Source organism: Salvelinus sp. IW2-2015, unplaced genomic scaffold (assembly GCF_002910315.2).
Source record: "Salvelinus sp. IW2-2015 unplaced genomic scaffold, ASM291031v2 Un_scaffold16467, whole genome shotgun sequence".
In the NCBI taxonomy this organism is placed as follows: Eukaryota; Metazoa; Chordata; class Actinopteri; order Salmoniformes; family Salmonidae; genus Salvelinus; species Salvelinus sp. IW2-2015.
Genome location: NW_019957600.1, coordinates 97517 through 113240, shown reverse-complemented (window position 1 = coordinate 113240; position 15724 = coordinate 97517). Strand labels below are relative to the sequence as shown.

The 15724-nt window shown below is 42.9% G+C and overlaps 1 pseudogene; it reads right to left on the bottom strand.

The window, feature by feature from the left end:
- Positions 1 to 453: 453 nt before the first annotated feature.
- Positions 454 to 14048, bottom strand: LOC139027469 (uncharacterized; annotated as a pseudogene).
- Between the last annotated feature and the right edge of the window lie 1676 nt (positions 14049 to 15724).

The window sequence follows — 15724 nt, the reverse complement described above, 5'->3', positions numbered from 1 at the left end:
CTAAAGCATCCGCAACTCCTGGACAGTCTGTGGTGCAACGTGGCGTTGTGGATGGAGCGAGACATGATGTCCCAGATGTGCTCAATTTGATTCAGGTCTGGGAACGGCGGGCCAGTCCATAGCATCAATGCCTTCCTCTTGCAGGAACTGCTGACACACTCCAGCCACATGATGTCTAGCATTGTCTTGCATTAGGAGGAACCTAGGGCCAACCGCACCAGCATATGGTCTCACAAGAGGGTCTGAGGATCTTCATCTCGGTACCTAATGGCAGTCAGGCTACCTCTGGCGAGCACATGGAGGGCTGTGCGGCCCCCCAAAGAATGCCACCCCACACCATGACTGACACCCACGCCAAACCGGTCATGCTGGAGGATGTTGCAGGCAGCAGAACGTTCTCCACGGCGTCTCCAGACTCTTTCACGTCTGTCACATGTGCGTGTGAACCTGCTTTCATCTGTGAAGAGCACAGGCGCAGGGCACTGTGCGAATTTGCCAATCTTGGTTTTCTCTGGCAAATGCCCAAACGTCCTGCACGGTGTTGGGCTGTAAGCACAAACCCCCACTGTGGACGTCGGGCCTCATCATCCACACTCATGGAGTCTGTTTCTGACTGTTTGAGCAGACACATGCACATTTGTGCCTGTGGCTGCCTGAGGTTCATTTTGCAGGGCTGTGCAGGGCTCTCCTTCTGCACTAAACGAAAGCGAGGGTAGCGGTCCTGCTGCCGTGGTTGTTGCCCTCCACGGCCCTCCTCCACGTCTCCTGTACTGTTGTACTGGCCTGTCTCCTGGTAGCGCCTCCATGCTCTGGGAACTACGCTGACAGAGACACGGCAAACCTTCTTCCACAGCTCGCATTGAAGTGCATCCTGGATGAGCTGCACTACCTGAGCCCTGACATTGTGTGGGTTGTAGACTCCGTCTCATGCTCCCACTAGCGTGAAAGCACCGCCAGCATTCTCGATCAATAGTGTAACCAAAAACAAACATCAGCCAGCCGGGAAGCATTAAGGAATGAAAGTGGTCTGCCTGGTCAGACCATCTGCAGTCCGAAGGAGACCACTACCTTTTATGGTGGGTGTCTTTTAGCTAAACTTAACAGCCCCTCTCTATAATTTTCCACTCCTGTTTGTCATTTTCGCGATTTTGGCCACTATACAGTGCATGTGATGTATGAAGCGAATTTTTATTCTGCTCACATCTCTAGTGTTGCTTCCTAAGTGGACAGTTTGATTTCACAGAAGTGTGATTGACTTGGCGTTACATTGTGTTGTTTAAGTGTTCCCTTTATTTTTTTGAGCAGTGTATTATCGACTAACAAACTTTAATCTATATATCCAGCAAATCACATTTTCAACAGTCAGTTAGTTATCATATACAGTACAGTAGGTGTATTTGTATTTATTAGGATCCCTATCAGCTGTTGCCAAGACACATTAAGGCACTTACATTACATACAGTATCAAACAAAATATAAAACAGTACATCATATAACATTATTACACCACTAGATATCTACAATACTAAATGTATAATACCACCATACAACAATATTACAATGTGCGTGTGTGTAGAGTGCGTGTGCTAGCGCTTGTGTGCATATACTTGTGGCTGTACCTGTGCGTGTGTGTCTCTTCACATTCCCCGTTGTTCCATAAGGTGTATTTTTACCAGTTAAAAAAAAACTGCTTGCATCAGTTACCTGTGCGCCTCCTATAGTCTGTTCTGGACTTGGGTATTTTGAAGAGACCTCTGGTGGCATGTCAAGGGAGGTATGCATGGGTGTCCAAGCTGTGTGCTAGTAGTTTAAACAAACAGCTTGGTACATTCAGCTTGTCAACACTTCTTACAAAAACAGGTAGTGATGAAGTCAATCTCTCTTCCACTTTGAGGCATGAGAGACTGATATGCATATCATTAATGCTAGCTCCCTGTGTACTTTAAGGGCCAGACGTGCTGCCCTGTTCTGAGCCAATTTTCCTAAGTTCCTCTTTGTGGCACCTGACCACGCTACTGAACAGTAGTCCAGGTGCTACCAAACTAGGGCCTGTAGGACCTGCCTTGCTGATAGTGTTGTGAAGAAGGTAGAGCAGTGCTTTATTACGGACAGACTTCTCCCCATCTTAGCTACTGTTGTATCAATATGTTTTGACCATGATAGTTTACAATCCAGGGTTACTCCAAGCAGTTTAGTCACTTCAACTTCCTCAATTTCCACATTATTCATTGCAAGATTTAGTTGAGGTTTAGTGAATGATTTGTCCCAAATACAATGCTTTTAGTTTTAAAAAAAATATTTAGGACTAACTTATTCCTTGCCACACATTCTGAAACTAACTGCAGCTCTTTGTTAAGTGTTGCCGTCATTTCAGTCGCTGTAGTAGCTGACATGTATAGTGTTGAGTCATCCGCATACATAGACACACTGGCTTTACTCAAAGCATGTTGTTTGAAAAAAATAACGGGCATAAACAGCTGCCCTGGAGAATTCCTGATTCTACCTGGATTATGTTGGAGAGGCTTCCATTAAAGAAGACCCTCTGTGTTCTGTTAGACAGGTAACACAATATAGCAGGGAGTGTAAAGCCATAACACATACCTTTTTCCAGCAGCAGACTATGATCGATAATATCAAAAGCTGCACTGAAGTCTAACAAAAACAGCCCCCACAATATTTGTATCATTAATTTTTTTAAGTGCTGTGCTTGTTGAATGTCCTTCCCTATAAGTGTGCAGAAAGTCTGTTGTCAGTGTTTTACTGTAAAATAGAATTGTATTTGGTCAAACACAATTTTTCCCAAAAGTTTACTAAGGGCTGGTAACAGGCTGATTGGTCAGCTATCTGAGGCAGTAAAGGGGGCTTTACTATTCTTGGGTAGCGGCATGACTTTTGCTTCCCTCCAGGCCTGAGGGCACACACTTTATAGTAGGCTTAAATTGAAGATATGGCAAAAAGGAGTGGCAATATCGTCCGTTATTATCCTCAGTAATTTTCCATCCAGGTTGTCAGTCCCCAGTGGCTTGTCATTGTTGATTGACACCTCTTCCACAGTCACTTTAAGGAATTCAAAAGTACAATGCTTGTCTTTCATAATTTGGTCAGATATACTTGGATGTGTAGTGTCCGCATTTGTTGCTGGCATGTCATGCCTAAGTTTGCTAATCTTGCCAATGAAAAAACATTAAAGTAGTTGGCAATATCAGTGGGTTTTGTGAAGAATGAGCCATCTGATTCAATGAATGATGGAGCCGAGTTAACCTGTTTTCCCAAAATGTCATTTAAGGTGCTCCAAAGCTTTTTACTATCATTCTTTATATGATTTATTTTTGTTTCATAGTATAGTTTATTTTTATTTAGTCACATGATATCTCAATTTGCAGTACGTATGCCAATCGGTTGTGCTGCAAGACTTATTTGCCATACCTTTTGCCTCATCCCATTTCAACCATGCAATTTCTCAATTCCTCATCAATCCAAGTGGATTTCACAGTTTTTACAGTAATTGTCTTAATGGGTGCATGCTTATTAGTAACTGGAATAAGCAATTTCATAAATGTGTCAAGTTCAGCATTATGAGTGACTCATGGACCCTGGTCAAAACTAGTGCACTATATAGTGAATAGGATGTAATTTCGAATACAGCCATTGAGAGTTAACTGTCCCCCGGTAGGGGGAGGATCTTGGTAATCCCTGCAGTCCCCGTCAGTGAGAGCCTGGGAGGTGTCAGGGGCTCCGGCTGCAGAATGGAGACTGACTGCATTATTCAACTGCGGTAAATTGCTCTCTCCCTCTCCTTACCTTGTGAGTGCTGATGGAGCTCATCTGGCTGTGGGTTCCCCCAGTGATGATGAGGTCACTGCGGCCAGCTTCTGTCGAGAGAGAAATAGGTGTTTACCTGACCTGACATCATCTGACCTGACCTTTTCACTGGACCACACTGTATGCTCAGGGGAGGAAGTATAGTACAGCGGCTCCAACATAGAACATGGCATTATGATTACATCATAGTCAATTATAGCCTCTAATGCTGTTAGTAGCCTATAATACTTAAAAAAAAAAAAAATCACATAAAATAAAATAGCCTATCCAATCTGGTTTTCTATGCCAACATACCTCACTGATCTCATTAGATGTTGAAGATAATGTGTCCTAATGAGGAGCAGTGGTATTTGTCACACTGACTCTCACCTGAGTGGCCCTCTGTGGTGTATCCCAGGTTGACCTCCCCCCTGTTGCCTTGGCAACAGAGCTTCTCCCACTCTGTGATTCGTCTATCCTGTGGAAACCCAGAGTAACAGCTCAATAGAAAATATGACCAATTCCTACCCTACAAAAGGAAAACGGTGCAACCTTGAAAGAATCAACAGTTTTGGGAGCTTTATGTTGGTACTATCAATTGTCTTGCCGGTGTACAAGCTGATACCTACGAAAAATCCAACATCATTATTCAATTAATTTAGACTTAACCACTCTTAAGTCAGTGTGTTCACTGCTTCAATAGTAAAATCGTATCATGAGGGACATTAAAACTGCTGACAAATGGTATAAAACTAGATCTACTAGCAATGCTTGACCCTGCCTAGAGTATACCGCACCAGCTTGGCACAGCTCCTTGACTCAAGCCCTCTCTGAACATCTCGAGAGCATACAGAAGCGTACTTGCAGAATCATTGTTGGCACGGCATATCCTGGATACGACAATGCTCTGCCATCACTATCATTGCCCTCACTTCATGAGAGAAGAGAGAAACTGTGACTGGACTTTGTTTCAAGTCCCCCTTGAGAGACTGGTAACCTGCCTGCTGGGGACAAGTGTTAGGAAGTTCCACCCACAGCACACACCTGCTTTCAATTCCACAGGCCAGGACTGACAAATATAAAAAGTGTCCCATTCCATACCTATACAAATTTATTTGAGTCTTCTGAATGTACTGTACATATTGTCATGAATTTCACTTGTTTTTACTGATATCCACATGGAAGTTAATGCAGTCAATGAAACAGAAATACATTGCAGTAACACATTCAAGTTGAATGTTTTGGGGGGTAAACTAGAGTTTCAATCTTAATGTGGATGTTATAATCTAATAACCATCTAATGTTCCAAATAATTATTCTCAATTCTTTATTTTAATTAACTCTAAAATCCCAGTATATTTCTCAGACACAAGGCAGACTCGGAGACATTTAAATACATGCCTTTGGGTAGACTTATTTACTAAGATTTATGCCGAGTGCCAGCAGTAACTTATYTAAAGGACTAATGGAATTTTGAATGAATAGGATGACACTGTATTAGTACCCTCTCACAAATGTTTCCAATGAATCATTTCATGGATGGTTAGTCATATCCTCTAAAGTAGCCATACTTGATCCTGGATCTTCATTCGGCAGCTCTTGCCAATAAAAAAATGCCAAGGTCTGTACCTTTTCAAATATTGTATAATCCTACATTAACAAGCAAGTTGAGAGGTTGGAAAGAATGGTACAAAGAGCGTCAAACACTCACCTTATTGTCTCCAGTTGGCTTGATTCTGAAAGACAACCAAATACAGAAAATTACAACAGTCAGTATCTTATGTGAATTTATATTACAGCTATCGTACAGGATTTTCACTGTCTCAATGCTCAATCTAGATTAATAGAGTAATCCTGACCTTCCTTGTGGTTGCATAGACCACAGCATCGGCTGTCCGCACAGGGTTTGGGTTCCATTTAGAAAGGGTTCTACCTACAACCAAAATGTGTTCCTTTAAGGTTCTAGATAGAACCTTTTTTCTAAGGTATGTATGACAGCTGTAAATGCAGCGTTAATTAGTTTTGGGCCAGCACACACTCACTCAAGCCTGAGGTCACTTTAGAAATGTTAGAGTGAAAGCCTGAGCTGATTGTTAATGAATCTTATCACGCAGCATCATTACCTTTCTTAGCCCAAGGTCCTGGCCAGAGCCAAAACAATCCTATAACAATGGCGGTACAGATGGTGCCAGCCCAGGAGAAGGATAAACCAGACTCTTTACAGGAGGAGAAATTGCCTCTGTCTTGATGTTTTAAACCCATACTGTCCAACGTTATTAAGGTGAATATATTTAATCCCCATTCTGTACGAATAATTGCAATGCATGCATTACTCTTCAGTGTGTTGGATTAGCCAACTGAGAGCAGTACTGACTTGGAGTCATGCCATTTTGTTAAATGTGAAAAATCCTGATTATGTTGATTTGATGCTTTGCTGCCTGTGAGTTATAGTAAGGAAAGCGGGGAAAGGAACTGGACCAAATCAAGGACAGTGAAAAAGATATCAGACTATTGGGTGAATACTGTAAATGTACAAAGGAGGGCACACCTGCTTTATTAAGATAATCCTACAGCTCCCAATCATGGCCCTGGTTTGCACTGGTCTGAAATTAGTCACAGGGATTAGAGCAGTCTAATGCATGACTCAGGGGCAGGTTTTGTTATCGTACACAAACAGCCAGACGGACGCCTCGTCGCACACAACAACGATCCCCTCTGAGATGGCTCTCCAGAAACTCCTCACCATCCGTCTCTACTCTGAAAGCCGCCAAAGACTCACAAAACCTTCTATTCACTGTCTGCTGGTAACCCAGTAAGACATTAATCCCAGAGGTGGGAAGTTTAAGATTTTTGGGGGTCACTTCAGAGACATGTTTGTGGGTTGTGGCCCCTATTAGAGTCATTATGAATCTGTCTTGGTATTTGTAACACCAGATCATAAGACTGTTTGATGATTGACATAACTCTCCGATTATTCAACATAGCAAATGGAAAGTAAACTGAATATGCTAATTTCTGCCTAATGACATTCTCACCCATATTCATGAGTATGTCTACCTGTGTTACTTAGTGACAGAATAACTGCATTTCCATATAGTGACCACCAGGTGTGTCTCTCTTCTGGACAACTGTCTCTCCATGGGGGTGCTCCTGTGTGTTGTGGACAGGTGGGGGGTTAGGCCAAGCCAGCACTTTAGAACTGGATCATTCTGCTGACAGTGGAAGTTCTGTATACGTTCAAAAACCCTATGCCCTTGCCGACGCAGGCGTGGAACACATTGCAGAATCACTGCGCGTGACCGCCTAACTCCTTCATTATACTTTAATAATTGTTCCCGTGAGGGTGGGGGGTTGGACATTTTTCACTGAGCGGTACAAAAAGAAAAGAAAGGCGCTTACTTGCTCTTCTCCTCCGTCTGTAACAGAGGACAATGCAGATGCTTAGCAACAGGAGCAGGAGGACAGTGGACACTGAGGCTGTTACTCAAATCAAATCACATTTTATTAGTCACATGCGCCGAATACAACCGCTGTAGACCTTACAGTGAAATACTTACTTACGAGCTCCCAACCAACAATGCAGTTAAAAAAAAAATACGGATAAGAATAAGAGATAAAAGTAACAAGTAATTAAAGAGCAGTTCAACAACAATAGCGAGACTATATACAGGGGGGTACCGGTACAGAGTCAATGTGCCGCGGCAACGGTTAGTTGAGGTATTATGTACATGTAAGTAGAGTTATTGAAGTGACTATGCATAGATGATAACAACAGAGAGTAGCAGCAGTGTAAAAGAGGGGGGTGGGGGTGGGGTCAATGCAAATAGTCTGGGTAGCCATGTTCAGGACTCTTATGGCTTGGGGGTAGAAGCTGTTTAGAAGCCTCTTGGACCTAGACTTGGAGCTCCGGTACCGCTTGCCATGCGGTAGCAGAGAGAACAGTCTATGACTAGAGTAGCTGGGGTCTTTGACAATTTTTAGGGCCTTCCTCTGACACCGCCTGGTATAGAGGTCCTGGATGGCAAGCAGCTTAGCCTCAGTGATGTACTGGGCCGTTTGCACTAACCTCTGTAGTGCCTTGCTGTCGGAGGCCGAGCAGTTGCCATACCAGGATGCTCTCGATGGTGCAGCTGTAGAACCTTTTGAGGATGTGAGGACCCATGCCAAATCTTTTCAGTCTCCTGAGGGGGAATAGGTTTTGTTCGTGCCCTCTTCACGACTGTCTTGGTGCGCTTTGACCATGATAGTTCATTGGTGATGTGGACACCAAGGAACTTGAAGCTCTCAACCTGCTTCACTGCAGCCCCGTCGATGAGAATGGGGGTGTGCTCGGTCCTCTTTTTCCTGTCGTCCACAATCATCTCCTTTGTCATCTGCAATTAGAACAGTGCAGTCGTCGCATACATTCTCCACCATCACCTCTGCAACTAAACAAAGAAGGTCATTTATGAGGTTTAGTCCCAAAGAAGCCGAAAAATGTAATTCGTCATTTAATATTTTAATCGATCAAATCTATTATCAGCATTTGCTGTGATTGTGGCAGGGAGAGTGTCTTGTCTTTTGTTTACACTATTGAATGTAATTCAAGATTACCCAAACCACAGAGGGGAAACTCAGTATGCAACATAACACAGTGAGCGTACCAAATCCTGCTCCCAATACTCTATTTATGTAGGATGACTTCAATGGTGATAAAAGATGTCTCTCCTGCAATGCCTTTCTTGTCATTCCTCTCATCAACAATAACAAACCCCCACAGTCTGTTTTCACTGATGAATATGAGGATGTAGACAAATCTCAGCTCTGAGTAGAGGGAAAGAGAGAGAGCGAGCAATTTTGTGTTTCTCACCCACTGTCAGATGCACACTGCTGGACTGAGGCATGGGGAGGGCAGACACAGAGGCTAGGCACTCCACATGAGAGCTCTCTGCTGCCTGGACGCTGAAGTTACTGATCAGGTTGTGGAGGCACTCCACATCAACAGTCCCTTCAGCCCTGATGTTGTACTGACCCTGGTCCACTTCTCTGCCATTCACCAGCCAAGTCAGACTGAGCTCTGGGTACCAGCCTACAGTCAGGTACTGGAACAGGACCTCTTCCCCTTCACCACGTTACCCTTCTCTGGAAATAAAAGAGAAAGCATTTTGGGATACTGTATGTATTTCTTACAGTTTGCCAGGTCATTCTAGTCCATTGTGCTATTTTGCAAGAGTGTGTGTAGTATTTAGCTGGTTCGGTCACATGCATAGCTGTGTGTTTCTGGATTAGAGGAAGGCGCTGTGTGTAGTACGCCATATGAGTGTGTACTGTATGCATGCCAAGTGTATCCTGAGACGGATAGGGATTCTCTGATCGGAATTGACCTGCTCACTTAGAGGCTTCTTACTCTTCCTAAATGATCAATCGTGTGCCTCGAGGTCTCAAAAGACTGATGGGAGAAAGCCTCTTTTCCCCTATCTCATACACTGGCAGCCAAATAAGCCACTTAGACTGGGCGTTATCTTCTGTGAAGTCTATTGTCTGGCAGAGTGAAAGGCAGAGGGTGCAGTAGAGAATTGCTATAGATAGACGGATAATTACTGAAGCTTTGTCGCTTTGTCTAACCAAATTACATGTCTATGTTGATTCAGGATCAAAGCTCTCAATGTTCTGTGCACAATGATGGCTTCCCTTGTTCCTTATAGGCTGCATCTTGATATTTGATTTGGTGTCATATGAGTTGATAACTTTTATTTTGCTGTCTCCCCATTGAAAATCTCAGCAGTGCAATAAAGTAAAGAGGATCAGAAGAAGAAAACAGTATCTCACTTCCATGGACTAATAAACTACTGCAACTAATCATGGATGGAAAATTGATACATTTGAGGAAAGATAGTCAGTCCCTTACAACATTAGGCTCCTCCCCCATCATTCCAATCTAAGTGATCTCTGAAATAAGGTTTCATATGGTTCATTAATCACAGTAAGCCTAGCCATCTAAGACAGGCTTTGTGACTGTTCCCTGAGAAGATGCTGGTGAGGAGTACAACTCTTTTTAATTCCTGTGATTTTTCAACAGGGCCCTTGGCAGAGAAATTGCCACTCTGAGGGACAGCCTTTAATCTGGAAAAAGTATGGGCGCCTTCTACTCGGATGAGCAGTATTGTCTCTCTCCAACAGCACTAGTAGCTGTCTATGTGTGTCTGTCTGTGTGCATGTGTGCGTGTTAGTGCATTTATTCTGATGAACAGCACACTGCGCCTCTCCAGCCCAATCACCAAAGGCACGCTCACTCGCCTCTGATTTACATCAAAGTGGCCTCATCCTCGGCTCTAGCCCTTACAGCACATTCTGTTCATATTCAACAACCCCATACAGACATATTGATTTCTTCATGTTAAAAAGTGTGAGTGTGAACACTATGTTCATGCATGTATGTGTGTTTGTGTGTCTGCAAGCAGTATGTGTGTGTATGTTCTGTGTGGGCGTGTTTGCATCATACTCATATTAGACAATTAGAACGAAGGAGTGAGACCAGTCTCCAGTGTAGATTTGTGGTTCTCCTCCAATGGAATATTTGGACCAACGGGCCACAAATCACCAGCAGAGTTGCTGATGGTTAACTGGAAAAGGCCTAGATGCACAATTAATTCAAAGGCTCTGAGATCCTCTGCATCCACACTGGAGGGCTTGATCCACCATGCACTATTGTTAATGGGTAGTGGTTACATACACTGAGTATATAAAACATTAAGAACACCTGCTCTGTCCATGACATAGACTGACCAGGTGAAATCTATGATCCCTTATGGATGTCAATTGTTAAATCCACGTAAAATGTAACCTTTATATAACTAGGCAAATTCTTATTTACAATGACGGCATACACCGGACGACGCTGGGACAATTGTGCACCGCCCTATGGGACTCCCAATCATGGCCGGTTGTGATACAGCCTGAATTCAAACCAGGGGTGTCTGTAGTGATACCTCTAGCACTGAGATGCAGTGCCTTAGACCGCTGCACCACTCGGGAGCCCTAAGGGAAGGAGACAGGTTAAAGAAAGATGTTTAAGCCTTCAGACAATTGAGACATGGATTGTGCATGTGTGCCATTCAGAAGGTGAATGTGCAAGACAAAAGATTTAAATGCCTTTGAACGGGGTATGGTAATAAGTGCCAGGCACAACGGTTTGTGTCAAGAACTGCAATGCCGCTGTGTTTTTCACGCTCAACCGTTTCCCGTGTGTACCAAGAATGGTTCACCAGCCAAAGGACATCGAGCCATCTTGACACAACTGTGGGAAGCATTGGAGTCAACATTGGCCAGCATCCCTGTGGAACGCTTTCGATACCTTGTAGAGTCCAAGCACAGACAAATTGAGGCTGTTCTGAACGAAAAGGAGAAACAACTAAATATTAGGAAGATGTTCATAATGTTTGATATACTCAGTGTACGTCAGTGATAATGTGTAGCTCTGGCAATACAGGAGGACTCCTCCTGTAATATATTGAAGGCAATGGGTCATTGCTTTGTTCCCTCCTTTTTGCATGGAGGACATTGCTCAGGCTTTTAGTTGAGCTCTCAGTTTGCAGCAGGGTGAAATTAGCTGAATAATGAGAGGAAAGGGGAATACGTGAATATCCTCTATGGTGTAATAAAGATTCATCACCCAGTGATGTCATCATCATGCTATTTTTTTTACACATCATCATCATAACCATCTCATTAATTTTTATGCTAAAACGTTCCAGAGTTAACATCATTAATACAATACTTATGTTTTTATCAAAAAATGAATTATACATTTCTCAGCTTGTGTTGTTTACAACCTATTTGTCTTCGGTCCAACTTTCCAATATGAGTGGAGTTTAAAATAAGATTATATGAAAAATGTAGAAGAGATATGAGCAACACCTCCTAGCATTGCTACTGTCTTAACAGCTTATCAGTTTTGGTGAATTCTGGGGCAGTGTATGGGTTGTAATCATTCTTCATCTTTCTTCATTTCTAGTTGAGTATTCTTTGTGGCATGCAGGGTATCCCCAGCAAACTCTCGGAGATGATTCACTGGGATACTTTTGGCTTGGAGAGAGAACAATTTCAGATAACTATTTTGACACTGAATCTCTCCACACCTTTAGCCCCTGTGGAACAGAGTTTATCTGCATACTGGAAACAGGGTCACAGGGAAACATGGACAGACAGATAGAGGGGAAAAGGGAAAGTCAGCTGTACAACTGAATGCATTCAATCAAAATGTGTCTTCCGCATTTAACCCAACCCCTSTGAATCAGAGAGGTGCGGGGGGCTGCCTTAATCGACATCCAAGTCGAAGATATGGAAAGAGAGATAGAGGGGGAAAAGGGAAGCAGGGATAGAGCAATAGAGGAATTCAGGGATAGAGGTAGGTGTTACGGCTGTCGTCGGAATGAGACCAAGGTGCAGCGTGGTAGGCGTACATTTTGAATGTATTAAATGAACACCAAAAAAACAAGAAAGATAAACGATACGTAAAGTATTGTAGCGCTAAACCAGCAACTAACAAAAACATGATCCCACAACAGAAAGTTGGAAAAAGGGCTGCCTAAGTATGATTCCCAATCAGAGACAACGATAGACAGCTGCCTCTGATTGGGAAACATACTCGGACCAAAACAAAGAAATAGACAACATAGAATGCCCACCACAAATCACAGCCTGACCTAACCAAATAGAGAAATAAAACGGCTCTAAGGTCAGGGCGTGACAGTAGGGCATATCAGGTGAGGGATCACAGACTCTAAATACCGGGTGGTGTGTGACTGGTGCTCAGGAGAGTTCCCTCCACTTTGTATTTATAACTGGCCCAATCGATTCCCATCCCACACCCTTCAGCCCTGCATCAACAATGTCATACAGCCCATCAAAACAGCCACTGCAGCAGTCCTCCTCTTTGATATACACCTGGATCGATGCCCAACAACTAAATCAGCTGCTTTGAGAAAAATTTGAGAAAATCTACTGCATGCATGAAACCTCAAACAGATTTAAACAAAGGTTTTCAATTAAAGCAACAGGCCAATATGGCTTAGGAAAACAGTTTTTATCTCTAGTGTCAGGGAGTGTGTGGGTGGCATCATCAAGGATTAGGTTAAACTTTTGTTTATTCTGCTTTTCTTCTCCTAGTCAAGGTTAAATTCCCCCTTTTTGTCTTCTTTCATTCTGCCATTATTTTCAAAAGTGGTTCCACCTGTTTTGTTTTCTTTGTGTGTGTATGCACGTGTACATGTGAGTGTGGATACATGTGTGAGAAACAAGGAGAGAGAGAGAGAATCCATAAGAAATGAAAATCCTACTTCCCAGCTGGCCTTTGAAATCCTCTCTTGAAAAACCTTTGCAGTACTGTGGCTCCTTTGTTTCTCTACAAAAGCTGAACAACATACACACATCCAGGTACTTTCTGCAGGTGCTGGAGTTGTAGGCAAACTCATGGAAAACAGGAAGGAAAACACTGCATGCTGCTCATGCTCCCAGGTGATATTTAGGTCTTTATCAGGCATCCATATCGCAGGTGGGGGTGGAAGGTCCTATATATAGGGGCAGTACTTAGTGACATCACTTCCTGAAACAGGAGGTAAAAAATATCTAACATAGGTTCACATTATTAACATTCAATTCATCAAAATATATGATCATACACAAGGAATGTGATCAATATTTACAGTAATATATATTCAATTAGGGCACACAATAATTTTGACATTTTGTCACTAAGTACTGCCCCTATATATAGGACCTTCCACCCCCACCTGGGATGTGGATAACTGATGAAGACCGTTATAAATAAGTATCACCTGGGAGCATGAGCAGCAGTGTGTCGCGTTTTCCTTTCTGTTTTCCTTAGTTTCTCTGCCATACTGAATACTGTCAGCCTGCCAGTAGGCAGCCAGCTCAAGGACAGCCAAATGAGAAAAGCACACAAAACTTGAACAAACAGATCATCAGTTTGCCTCTGGATGTTTTGGAGGTCACAGGTCACCTGTCCCTGGTGGCTGCACTGGACTCTCTTCAGGACAAATTCCCAGCTAAAGACTTGATTGGTGGAGCGGTTTATGGCAGTCGCATTGGAGTTGTTTGAGAGAATACCGTACTGGGCTGAAATGGTCAACACAGAGCCACCATTGAGGTTCCAAACCTCGCAGCACCGGGATGGTTCTGGGCTCCAGCTGCACCCGGGCCTCCAGCACTGACAGGGACAGACATAGAGACATGGGCYTCAGAAGCATGGTGGTCGGGGAATGTGGGTGACATTGGGGTGTTGTGATAAAATCATGATTGAGTTATAATGGAAAACAATGACACATTTCCATTTAACCTAAAGGAGTAGTAAAGTGTTTGAATTCCACTGAATTATTCTCTGGTATGGTACATGAGGTGTGACCGTCTTTGTTGATTGGGAAGCTGTTAGAAACATGCACGATCTGACTGTAAGATTCATCCTCTGAAAACATTACATAAAACTGAGTCGAGAAGACTTTTGAAATGTGACCTACTCAAGCTTATCTCTCTTCGTCTTACCCCAAATCTGTGTATAAATCTGTTTTGATTGCCGACAGACGTAAAACATGAGTCACATGCTTGTCAGCTCCAGACAAACACATGTTAAACCAGTGAGACAAACACATGTTAAACCAGTGAGACAAACACATGTTAAATCAGTGCGACAAACACATGTTAAACCAGTGAGACAAACACATGTTAAATCAGTGTGACAAACACATGTTAAACCAGTGGGTCCAAATGAGGAGAGCAACTCTAAATCTATGCCGAGCTGTCCAGATGGCAAGCAGGATCTGTCTCGGGAACCAGGACTTACAGAGTAGAGTACAGACCAAAAGGGTTGAGTAAATTAGGGCCCATAGCAGCAGCAGGCAGCGGGTGGGCGCTCTATAAGTAGCACTGCGCTGGGATGGTTAAACAAACACATTAACAGCTGAAGTGCCATGTTAGATTTAATAGCCCACAAGACCATGTACCTGATTAAGAATAGATAGACTGTATAGTCTGTGAGGAGAGAAGATCTATACCCTGTTGTGAGGCATTTACATTACACTCCTCCTTTAGAAAAGTCATCCCCCAATTGGATTTCAGTGGTGCTTCATAGAGCTTAATTCCATTGACAGATGGAGGTGAAAGGGGAGAATATTTGTGGGTCAGGTGCGACTTTGGAATATAATATCGTAATATGCTCGTTTCCAAGTAATCTGGGTGATCTATAAATTGTTTGTGCAGTGCTAACTGTGTTAGCCGATATGGCCTGTGTGGAGTCATAAATGATGTATCCGTTTAGGAAATTAGGTCTGAGAAATATCTAGGGCAGCTTATGTAGCTCATACTTTTCCTCCAAATAGGAGAATGAATGAAGTAATGAACATTTTCATGCTCTAATTTGAGATGGGATTCAGTGACACTCTTGTTCCTGACCACTATATCCTCCCACTAACAAGAAACACAGCCCTTTTGAGGAAATTAATTATGCAGAGCACATAGATCATTAGGAAGTTAATTAGTGTGGCTGTAGGTTTAATACCAAGGGGTACAATGACCAAGCACATTGTGGTGGTGGTGGGTGGGTGTGTTGATGGTAAACCTTCAATGCGTGTTGATGGTAAACCCTTACTCATTACAGGAATGTAGGAGTGTGTTACATTTACACTTATGCCCACCGTTTTGGCAGTAATCTTGATTTGCTTTCTTTTCTAAATTAAAACAGAATGGTAAAAGGTAAAACAGAATTTATTTTGTGTAATGAATGTTATTCAAATGTAAACACCTACTACCTCTGATTAAATGGACCAAGAAATAAATCAAGGTAATTCAAACAGTTTTTCCGCTTCAGAGTATATTTATTGCATATCAATTAAATTGACTTAATTATCTCAAATAAGAAAAACAGATCGCA